General features: G+C 43.8%; 1 protein-coding gene across 2 annotated transcripts in view; it reads right to left on the reverse strand.

Moving 5' to 3' along the window:
* The window catches only part of rnf13 (ring finger protein 13), a 264,442-nt gene extending 255,636 nt beyond the window's left edge, over positions 1 to 8,806 (reverse strand). For both annotated transcript variants that reach the window (XM_072254984.1, XM_072254985.1), the window contains exon 1: positions 8,646 to 8,806. The gene's annotated coding sequence lies outside the window, so the exon portion shown is untranslated. The remainder of the gene's footprint in view (positions 1 to 8,645) is intronic.
* Positions 8,807 to 10,177: the final 1,371 nt, after the last annotated feature.

Raw genomic sequence — 10,177 nt, forward strand, 5'->3', positions numbered from 1 at the left:
TCTTCTGCTGCCGTAGTCCATTCACTTCAAACTTTGACGTGTAGTGTAATCAGAGATGCTTATCTGCGTACCCTGTTGCAACATGCGATTTTTTTTTGAGCTACTATTGCCTTCCTGTCAGCTTGAGCCAGTTTGGCCATTCTACTCCGACCCCTCTCATTCTCAAGATGTTTTTGCCCACAGAACACAAAACAATTTTTTTTTTGTTTCTCGCATCATTCTCTGTAAATTCTTGTGCATGAAATGCCAAGGAGATCAGCAGCTTCTGAGATACTCTCAGAAACAGCCTGAGATATCGTCAGGCACCAACAATCATTCCATGGGCAAACTCACTTAGATCACATTTCTTCCCCATTCTGAACATCAGCTGAACCTCTTGACCACACCTGTATGCTCTTATGCATCGAGCTCCTGCCACACAATTGGCTGATTAGATAGTTGCATTATCAAGGTGTACGGTGTACCTAATAAAGTAGCCATTGAGGGTACGTGCACATCTAAAATACAATGAATGAGACTTTTTTTTTTAAAAAAAGAAAGCAAACAAAACCTTTAGCATTAATGAAGAGGCAGAGAGACATTTAAAATTCCAACTATCATTCTGAAAATGTTAGCATTAGAAGAAATAATTAGCTATTTAGAAAGATGATCTGTCATTAGTATTGGGAATAGCTAACAGTAAATAGGTTTCAAGGTGCAGGGGGGGGAAGAGGAGGGACAAAGAATAGAGAAGGAAAAAGGTAGGAGAAAGGATTATACTTAGAAAGATTGACCATGAAGGTGCTGGTAGTGTGCCAAATTACACCCTACCCAACACCAGCAGATGCTGCTCGAACCCCATCTCCCAAAGGTTCTTCCAGCAGATGGTTTGTCACTTTCATTACTGCGGGATCATGGTGTATACAAATTGGCTATCTTGTCCTCTCATGTAGCAGTCAATAAAGACAAGAGTGACTTGAAAAGACAATGAATGACATGATTTCTGGCTATTAAATGTTCATCATGCTTGTTATCCACCTTATACCTTTCATGCAACATTTTAAAATACCTTCACTTCCCAATCAGACACATTCTTGATACTGTCATAAAATCAAGAGATTCTACAAGATGCTGGCAGGACCCAGGTCTGAGAGCAAGGAACGACCCGCTATTTGGCGGATTTAAACACCGGGTCAGATTAGAAAAGTCTGTTACAGGTTGAATCAAGGCAGCGGGGCCTGGGCTCAACAGCAGACTGAAGCAGTGGGCCTGAGAGAGCAAGGTACAACATGAGGTGTAGCTGATTTAAGGGCTGGGCCAGATTGAAAAGGTTAAAGTGTCAGGGCCGGAGGAGAGGAACAGGCTGGTGTTCAGATAGCTGCTCTGCAAGATGTACTCGTCGCCACACTGAACCGAGGCTGTGGCCTGCAACTAACAGGCACCTGGGCCGGGTGCATGGCTATGGACTCACTCTTGTGAACTTCAGTTCTGAATGTTACTTGCTTACTTTTATTGTTTGGACATTTTATTTCTGCTCACTGGGTGTCTGACAGTCTTTATTTTTTAAATGGGTTCTTTTAGATTTCTTTGTTTTGTGGCTGCCTGTTAGAGGAATCTCAAGGTTGTATGTAGTATACATACTTCGATAATAAATATACTTTGAAATCCAGAGTAACACACAAAAAAAAAGCTGGATGAACTCAGCAAATTGGGCAGCTTCTGCGGGAAGGAATAAAGAGTCGACGTTTCGGGCCAAGACCCTTCTTCAAGTCTTGGTCTGAAACATCGACTGTTTATTCTTTTCCATAAATGCTGCCTGACTTGCTGAGTTCCTTCAGCATTTTCTGTGCATTATTCTTGATACAGTCAGGTCAGACAGGTGAGCCAACAGAAAGGTTTTGCTCTCAAATACAATCTAGTTTCAAGAACACAATTACTGCACAAAACTAACCACGGATTTTGGCCAGTAGGGGAACTAAGAGTTTCAGGGAGATTTATCTTGTTCTAGAATTTAATTAAGTTTTGAAGACAGCACTTGGTTTTGAACTTATCACTGACATTAATTCGCTACATTCACATTATTAATCAGTGGTAAATTTGCTGCTTGTTGTGAAGTTGCAATTAATTAGGTAGCTGGCTAGAACTGGTTACTAGGTAATTACACTTAGTGGAGACTGATGCCTGTTCTTGCAATTTTAGCTACTGCAATATTCCTGGACTGTATGATGATTTGTCGTTTGATGTGTTATATTCTGTGTTTCTCGCTTGTTTTTTGGTGTCATTTACATGATCTGTTCTTTGCGTTTTGGGGGCTTGATGTTCTTCTTTGAACGGATTGCATGGATTACTTTGTTTCGTGGCTGTCCATGGGGAAGACGAATCCCAGGGTTGTGTACTGCTTACACATTTCAATAATAAATGTACTTTGAATCTTCGCAAGCACAGATGAGCTTTGCTAAAACCGCACTGTCGAAGAACAGAGTCCAGTTCCACAGTCTGCTGTCCTGATTAATGATGAAATATTGGACTTCAGGTGGAGGAGTCATGTTGTGGCGCACAGTATCAGGGAGAGAGATGCTGTTCCAATACTACATTTCTACTTAGTGAGACAATCTAATGCTCTAGGCCTGTACTCACTGGAATTTAGAAGAATGAGGGGGAAATCACATCAAAACCCATCAGATATTGAAAGGCCTAAAGAGAGCAGATACGGAGAGAGCGGGAAGTCTAGGACCAGAGGGCACAGCCTCCGAATAGAAAGACATCCCTTTAGAACAGTGATGAGGAGGAATTTCTGCAGCCGGGGTGGAGAATTTGTGGAATTCATTGCCACAGAGGGCAGAGGAGGCCAAGTCATTAGATATATTTATCGTGAAGTTTGGTAAGTTCTTGATTAGTAAGGGCATCAAAAGATTATGGGGAGAAGGCAGGAGACTGGCATTGAAAAGGAAAATAAATTTACATGATGGAATGGTGGAGCAGACTCGATGGGTCAAATAGCCTAAGTCTGCTCTTCTGTCCTATGGTCCATTAGAGGGATAGCAGGGCACTTCAGACCCCTGGGATGCACACCCATGGTGTGTGGGAACTTCATGATGTATCTATGTTCTGGACAGCCACAGGTACAGGAAGAAACATCAGCTGGAGGGTTCTTTTTATTCCAAATTTAGGTAGCTGAATAAATCTCGAGCTGCCATGGCCGATTTGCATTCAGATTTCTGAAGCAGTGGCACTAATCTTTGATGGCAAATCCAATGATTTAAGCGCTAATCTATTGTTTCCTCAGCTCGAGTGGGAAGCAGAGCAGAAATGAGTGACAGTTACGGAAATCCATCTCTCCCTACTAATCTCTCTCCAGGTACTTATCCCTGCAAGCGACCTAAAAGCTACACCTGCCCATCCACTTCCATTCAAAATGCCAAATAGTCCTTCCAGCAGAGGCAACACTTCACCTCGGGTCGTCTATTGTGTTCAGTGCTCCTGATACAGCCTCCTCTACATTGGCGAGACCCGTCATAAACTGTGGAACTGCTTTTTCAAGCACCTTTGCTCCATCTGCCACAAGCAAGAATTCCCGGTGGCCAAACATTTTAATTCCCATTCCCATTCCAATATGTCGAGCCATGGCCTCCTCGTGCCAAGATGAGGCCACCCTCACGGTGGAGGAGCAACACCTCCTCCACTTCCACGTGGGTAGCCTCCAAGCTGATGGCATGAATATCAAATTTTCCTTCCGGTAAAAAAAATCCCCCCTCCCCCACCATTCCCACTCTAACCTTTTACCTCTTCTCACTTGCCTATCACTTCCCCCTGGTTCCCCTGCTGCTTCCCTTCCTCCTATACTCCACACTCCTCTCCTATTAGATTCCTTCTTTTCCAGCCCTTGACCTTTCCCACCCACCTGGCTTCATCCATCACCTTCCAGCTAGCTTCCTTCCCTGACCCTGCCACCTTTTTATTTTGGCATCTTCCCCCTCCCTTCTCAGTCCTAAAGGAGGATCTCAGCCCGAAACGTCGACTGTTTATTGATTTTCCATTGATGCTTTCTGACCTGATGAGTTCTTCCGGCATTTTGTGTGTGCTGATAGAGAAAGCAAGTAGTTAGGTAGTTCAGGAGCCAAACTCCTCCCTCCCCTTCTTCATCCATATTTGGACATAAACATCATTGAGGAATGAGGTTTCCCTTAAGGTGCTGCAGTCACAGCCTGGACCACTGCTCCAAGGATTATACAACTGTACCAAGGAAGTTCAGTCAAGCTTTACCTACAGGAGCTTCCATTGTTAAGAGAGCAGACACACTTGCAGGTTGGGGGTGTTCCACAGTCAAAGTTCTGCAATCCTGGAGGATGGGTCGGCAGGAACTCCAGGTCAGCAAGCATGTATTGTAGATAGAGGCCCAAAGGAGTTACAGGGCCAGTTACCCAGCCCAGGTCACTGGGGTCAGAGGTCCATGCAAGTCTGAAGTCATGGCTGGAAGTCAAACTGGTCATCAGCAAGTCCTGGATCTAGGCTCAAATAGAGGTCAGCAAAGTCCAAAGTTGGAGGCACAGTGTCTGCAAGTCCAGCCCAGCGGCTGGAGATTTGAAGCACTATGTCTATGAACCCAAGAGTCTGGGGCCAGGGACTAGAGGCCTGGAGACAGCCTATCTGTGTGTGTGAGTGGGTGAGTTGGGAAAGGACTTGTTTTGCTGCTGTTCTGTTTTGTTGTGTTGTCGCTGCTGCTGCTTGTATTGTCCCACTGAACACTGGAACGCCATGGTTAACAGCACTTGCGAGAAGCCCCCTGCACACCCTCGGGCTATTAAAGCAGATTCATAAATGCGTTAACAGGACTGGAAGATTGCAGCTACAAGGAAGCTTTGGATAGGATAGTGTTGGTTTAGTGGGAGCAGAGATGGCCAAGGGGGGACTCAAATTAGATGCACAAAATGTTGAACTGCCTAGGAAGAACAGATTGGAAGGATGCATCCCCCTAGCAGAACTTTCAAAAATCACGGAAAATAGAACTTATAGAGCATTTTTCATAAAACAATGTTGTTCAACGTGCTTTACAATTGGACCAAGTGCAAACATAAAAATAAAAGTCTAAGTGATGTTAGTTAAAAGCAAGGTTATACAAATGGGTTTTCAGCTGGCATTTAAAAGTGTTCCCTGCCCATGTCTGCATCCCTTATAGCTTTAGGTATTAAGTTCCATATTCAGGAACGTAGTTAAAAAAGCTGACCTGCCAATTACCTTTGAAAATGGTGTAAGAGTTACAAGGGAGATGCCAAAGAATTTTCATGCACAGAGGTCTGGAACTGACTACAAGCAGAAATCTGCATTAAAGTACTTGGATCTATACTTGAAGAATCATGACCTACAGACAAGACCAAAAGGCAGGACGAGGATGGGTAAATAATTTTTGATCAGAACAGATAAATAGTCTCATGCTCTGCTGAAACTATTTGTATGATTCTACAAACTGGGGGAGAAAGCAAGAACATCAATTTGGCAGACAGACATTACTTGAACCCAGAATCCAGCTACCAGCTTTAACACGTGCTGAACTATTCCATTAAGAAGAAAAATGAGCTGCTCAGGAACTCAGCAGGTCCAAAGCAGCATTTGTGGAGGCAAATGGACAGTCAACATTTCAGGTCAAGGTTGGGATACAAGAGACTGCAGATGCTGGAATCTGCAGCAAAAATGATTAATTGTCCATTTCCTTCTATAGGTTCTGTCCGACCCACTCAGCTCCTCCAGCTACTCCCTGTTTCCAACCATATTCCAGCACCTGCAGTCTCCCGTGTCTCCTGAACATAGAACAGGAACAGGCCCTTCTGCCAATGATATCTGTGGCAAACATGATACCTGCACATGATCCACATCCTTCCGCTTCCTACTCACATGCCTACAAAAACTCTCAGACACCACTATCATATCTGCTTCCACCACCAAACCTTGCAACATGCTCCAGGCACCTACCACTCTATGTGAAATAAAATCTCCTCTCCCCACACCTCAAATCCACATTCTCCAGTATTTGCCCCCTGAGAAAACAACCCTGACTGTCTATCTATACCTCTCATAATGCTACAAAATTCTATCAGATCTCTGTTAAGCCTTCAATGCTCTTGAGAAAACAATCCATATTCGTCCAAGCCCTCTCTAATCCAGGGCCTATCCGAGTAAACCTATTCCGTACCAACTTCAAAGCCTCCTTCCTGCGATAGCCTGACCAGAACTGCACCAACGCTAATACTCCATTCCAAGTAAATTTATTACCAAAATACATATATCACCATATACAACTCTGGGATTTCTTTTCTTGCAGGCAATCTCAATAAATCCATAATAGAATAAATAAAAGACTGCACCTAACAGGGATGACAACAACAAATACCTAAGACAACAAACTGCAAATGCAAAAGAAAAAGAATTATTATAATAATAAATAAATAAGCAATAAATATCAACAACACGAGATAGCAAGCCCAGAGGTTGTGGCAACAGTTCAGTGATGGGGCAAGTGAAGTTGCATGAAGTTATGCAACACACACAGACTGCTGGAGATCTTGGCCCAAAAAGTCGCCTGTACGCTTTGCCACAGCTGCTGCCTGGCCCGCTGAGCTGCTCCAGCAGTTTGTGTGTGTTGCTTGGATTTCCAGCGTCTACAGATTTTCTCTTGTTTGTGATTACTCCCGCTGGTTGAGGGGTAATAACTGTTCCTGAACCCGGTGGTAAGAGTTCTCAAGCTCCTCTACCTTCTTTCTGATTGTCAGCAGTGAGAAGAAAACATGACCTGGGTGGTGTGGGTCCTTGATGAGGATGATGGATCCTGCTTTCCTGCAAGAGCACTCCTTGTACACGTGCTCAGTGGTGGGGAGGGCTTTACCCAAAACAGACTGGGCTGTGTCCATTCTTTTGTAAGATTTTCCATTCAAGGCCATACCAGCTGTGATGCAACCCGTCAATATACACTCCACCACACATCTATACAAGTTTGACAAAGTATTAGATGTGCTTAACTAAAGTTCAACACAGTTATAACAGAAATTCCTGACTCCGATACTCCACCCAAATTGAGAGAAGCAAGCACGCCATATGCCCCCTTTACCATTATCTAGTTGTGAGATTGGAATCCCAAGATCTCTTTGTAGATCAATACTATTAAGGGTCCTGCCATTATAGTATTTTTATATATTGCATTGTACTGCTACCACAAAACAACAGATTTCACAACATATACCAGCGACAATAAAACTGGTTTGGATTCACTGTATACGTTTCCCTTCCCAAAGAGCAACACTTCACATTTGCCCAGGTCTCAATTCAAGCATGGTGAAACCAACCCACCAGTCAATAGAAGAGAGCCGGATCCCCACCATCCAAGGCCATGCTCTCTTCACACTGCTGCCACCGAGTAGAAGGTCTTGGGTCTCACGCCACCAGGTCAGAACCCGGCCTGCCCAACAATCGCGCAGCTGCCAATCACTTGACCATCTGCCCCACCCTTTGCCCTGCTATTACCCTTCAACCATTAGACTGGATAACTTCATTCACCTCAACACTGGACTGATTCCATAACTTTTCAACTCACTTTAAAGGATGCTTCAACTCACGTTCTCAATATTTATTACTTTATTATTAGATTTTTTTTATTTACACAATTTATCTTCTTTTGCACATTGGTTGCTTGTCTATCTGTATGTGTATTTTTTCATTGATTCCATTGTATTTTCTTTGTATCTACTGTGAATGCCTACAAGAATATCGTTCTCCATGAAATATAATATAGTTCAAGAATAAAATTACGTTGAACTGTGAATAGAGAAGAGTTTAGCTGAGAGAATGTTCAAGGGCAAGAAGTAATTCACTGTCCCTTGAAAGACTTACACTTGAGTAGTGCATCACAAGTAATCCAGGGCATTTTATAGAAAATATAATAACTTAATTACAGACAGACAAGGTCCAACAAGCAGCAATGGAATAGTGTTTTAATGATTCTGGAGAGGTGTAAAGTGGATTGAGATGAGCTTTTTTTTTACAAAGCCATATAGCACAGGACCTTTCAGACCACTATCTCCAATGGTCTACTCTAAACCCAGTTTCCAGCACTTGGTCCATTGCCATAACAATTTAACTTCTTGCAGAGACATTTCTTTAATGTTGAGCGTACTTGCTTCCAACACCTGCTCCGTCAGCGTGCAGTTGAAGCAACCTTCTCAGATCCACTCTAAATCCTCCTAAAACTACATCTTCTAGCTTTTCAAAATAACTTCACAGGCTTATTATTCAAACATCTTGTATTGCCAAGATGCAATTTCATATCAAGACTACTGATGCTTAATTCAGATTTAATGAGCACTTATGGATTTTGCTTGTAGACAACCTAAAATCTTAAGAGTACATTCGGCCTATCAAGTCTATGCTAGCTTCTTATGTCAAACATGACTATCCCATATTCCTCCACCAACACCCTCCCCCGCATTACAACTTCGATAAATTGCAAGGGAAAAGTGGGAGAACTGGGGTGTCAGGGGAACGGACGGGAGGGGTGGGAAAGGAGGCCCTGTGGGAAGAGGTAATGGGGACAGAGGTTGAAGCCTCACCCACAGACACTCCTCAGTCAGACCTCTCTCCCACTTTCAACTGGATCAATGGCCGCTCGGGCCATCGCTTACCTGTTTCACGAAGCTCTAAGAGCCGGACGGAAGCGTAAATAGTAAACAGGCGGTGCCGCAGACCACATGAGAGTGGAGGTAATACGACCCCCTAGAACATCACGTCACTGGAGGTGCCGCACTAACTACCCGGCCTCCCCAACGATCGTGCAACTTGCCAATCACCCGACCCTCCGCCCCGCCCTTTGCCCTGCGATTGGCTGAGCTGCAAATCTACCCGCCCAACTCCTCTGCTCGTGTCAATCATCTGCCGTCGGAGCCACGCCTCCTTCACCTCGTGACGTGAGATTTGTTTATCGTCCGCGACCCGCCCATGGCGCGCTTGTCCGGCGATCACCCGGGCTGCCGCGTCCTCGTTCTGAGGTTGAGAGCGGATTGGTTGTCCAAAACCCGCCCAACTCAACGTTGCTTTGGATAATAAAGCCTGATTGGTTGCTTCCGGAGACCCCGCCTTGTCTCCTGGGGTAGACTCCAGAGTTTAGCATCTGCAGTCTCTGGTGTTTCAGGTGCTTGTGGTACTCACGTTATCGTCCTTTCCACCTGCAGCTTGTCATCTTTCCCTGCAGAACGCAAAATAGATCCAAAATAATCACAATTCCAAATATGCTCAGACCTCCTATTGCTGCATTTACCCTTTTTAAAAATGATGTCAAGAGTTTTCTCCCAAACAGTGAGCAACACGTCAGGAATACACAAGAAGGAAGAAAGGAGATTATGTCCGCATTCTGGATTACGAATGTGTTTCATCACTCTTACATAAAAATTAATAAAATCATTTTATTTAAGCTATATATTTGTTAACAACAAATGCAATTTGTGTTATACTAGCTCCCGACAGAATACTATCACATTCTGCAGTGCTACAGATAGAACCCGGGTTACGAATGGGTTCTGCTCCTGAGTGCTGTCCATAAATAGATTTTTTCTGTGTCAGTTACAAACAATTTCAATGACGGTCAATTAACATTAATCATTTATTTATGGTGTTCCTGTTAGTTACAATGGTACAGAATTAGAATGACCCACATTCAATGTCTAGTTTCTATGGCTTAAAGTAACAATGGATATTACATTGACTGACAAAGTATCTTACAAGTGCCCATTGAAGAAACGGACCTGTCAGTTTCCACAGAAAATCTCTGAAGTGGCCTCCCATTGTAAACTGTCGTATGCAGTTTAACTGTCAATGGTGTCTGTTTGAATATAGAAACATAGAAAACCTACAGCACAATACAGGCCCTCCACCCCACAAAGTTCTGCTGAACATGTCCTGACCTGAGAAATTACCTAGGGTTACCCATAGCCCTCTATTTTCCAAAGCTCCATATACCTGTCCAGGAGTCTCTTAAAAGACCCTATCTTATCTGCCTCCACCACGGTTGCCGGCAGCCCATTCCACATACTCACCACTCTGCGTAAAAAACTTACCCCTGACAGCTCCTCTGTAAGTACCTACTTTCACGCACCTCAAAACTATGCCCCCTTGTGTTAGCCATTTCAGCCCTGGGAAAAAGCCTCTGATTATCCACACG

The sequence above is a fragment of the Mobula birostris genome, chromosome 4 (assembly GCF_030028105.1).
Source record: "Mobula birostris isolate sMobBir1 chromosome 4, sMobBir1.hap1, whole genome shotgun sequence".
Taxonomy (NCBI): Eukaryota; Metazoa; Chordata; class Chondrichthyes; order Myliobatiformes; family Myliobatidae; genus Mobula; species Mobula birostris.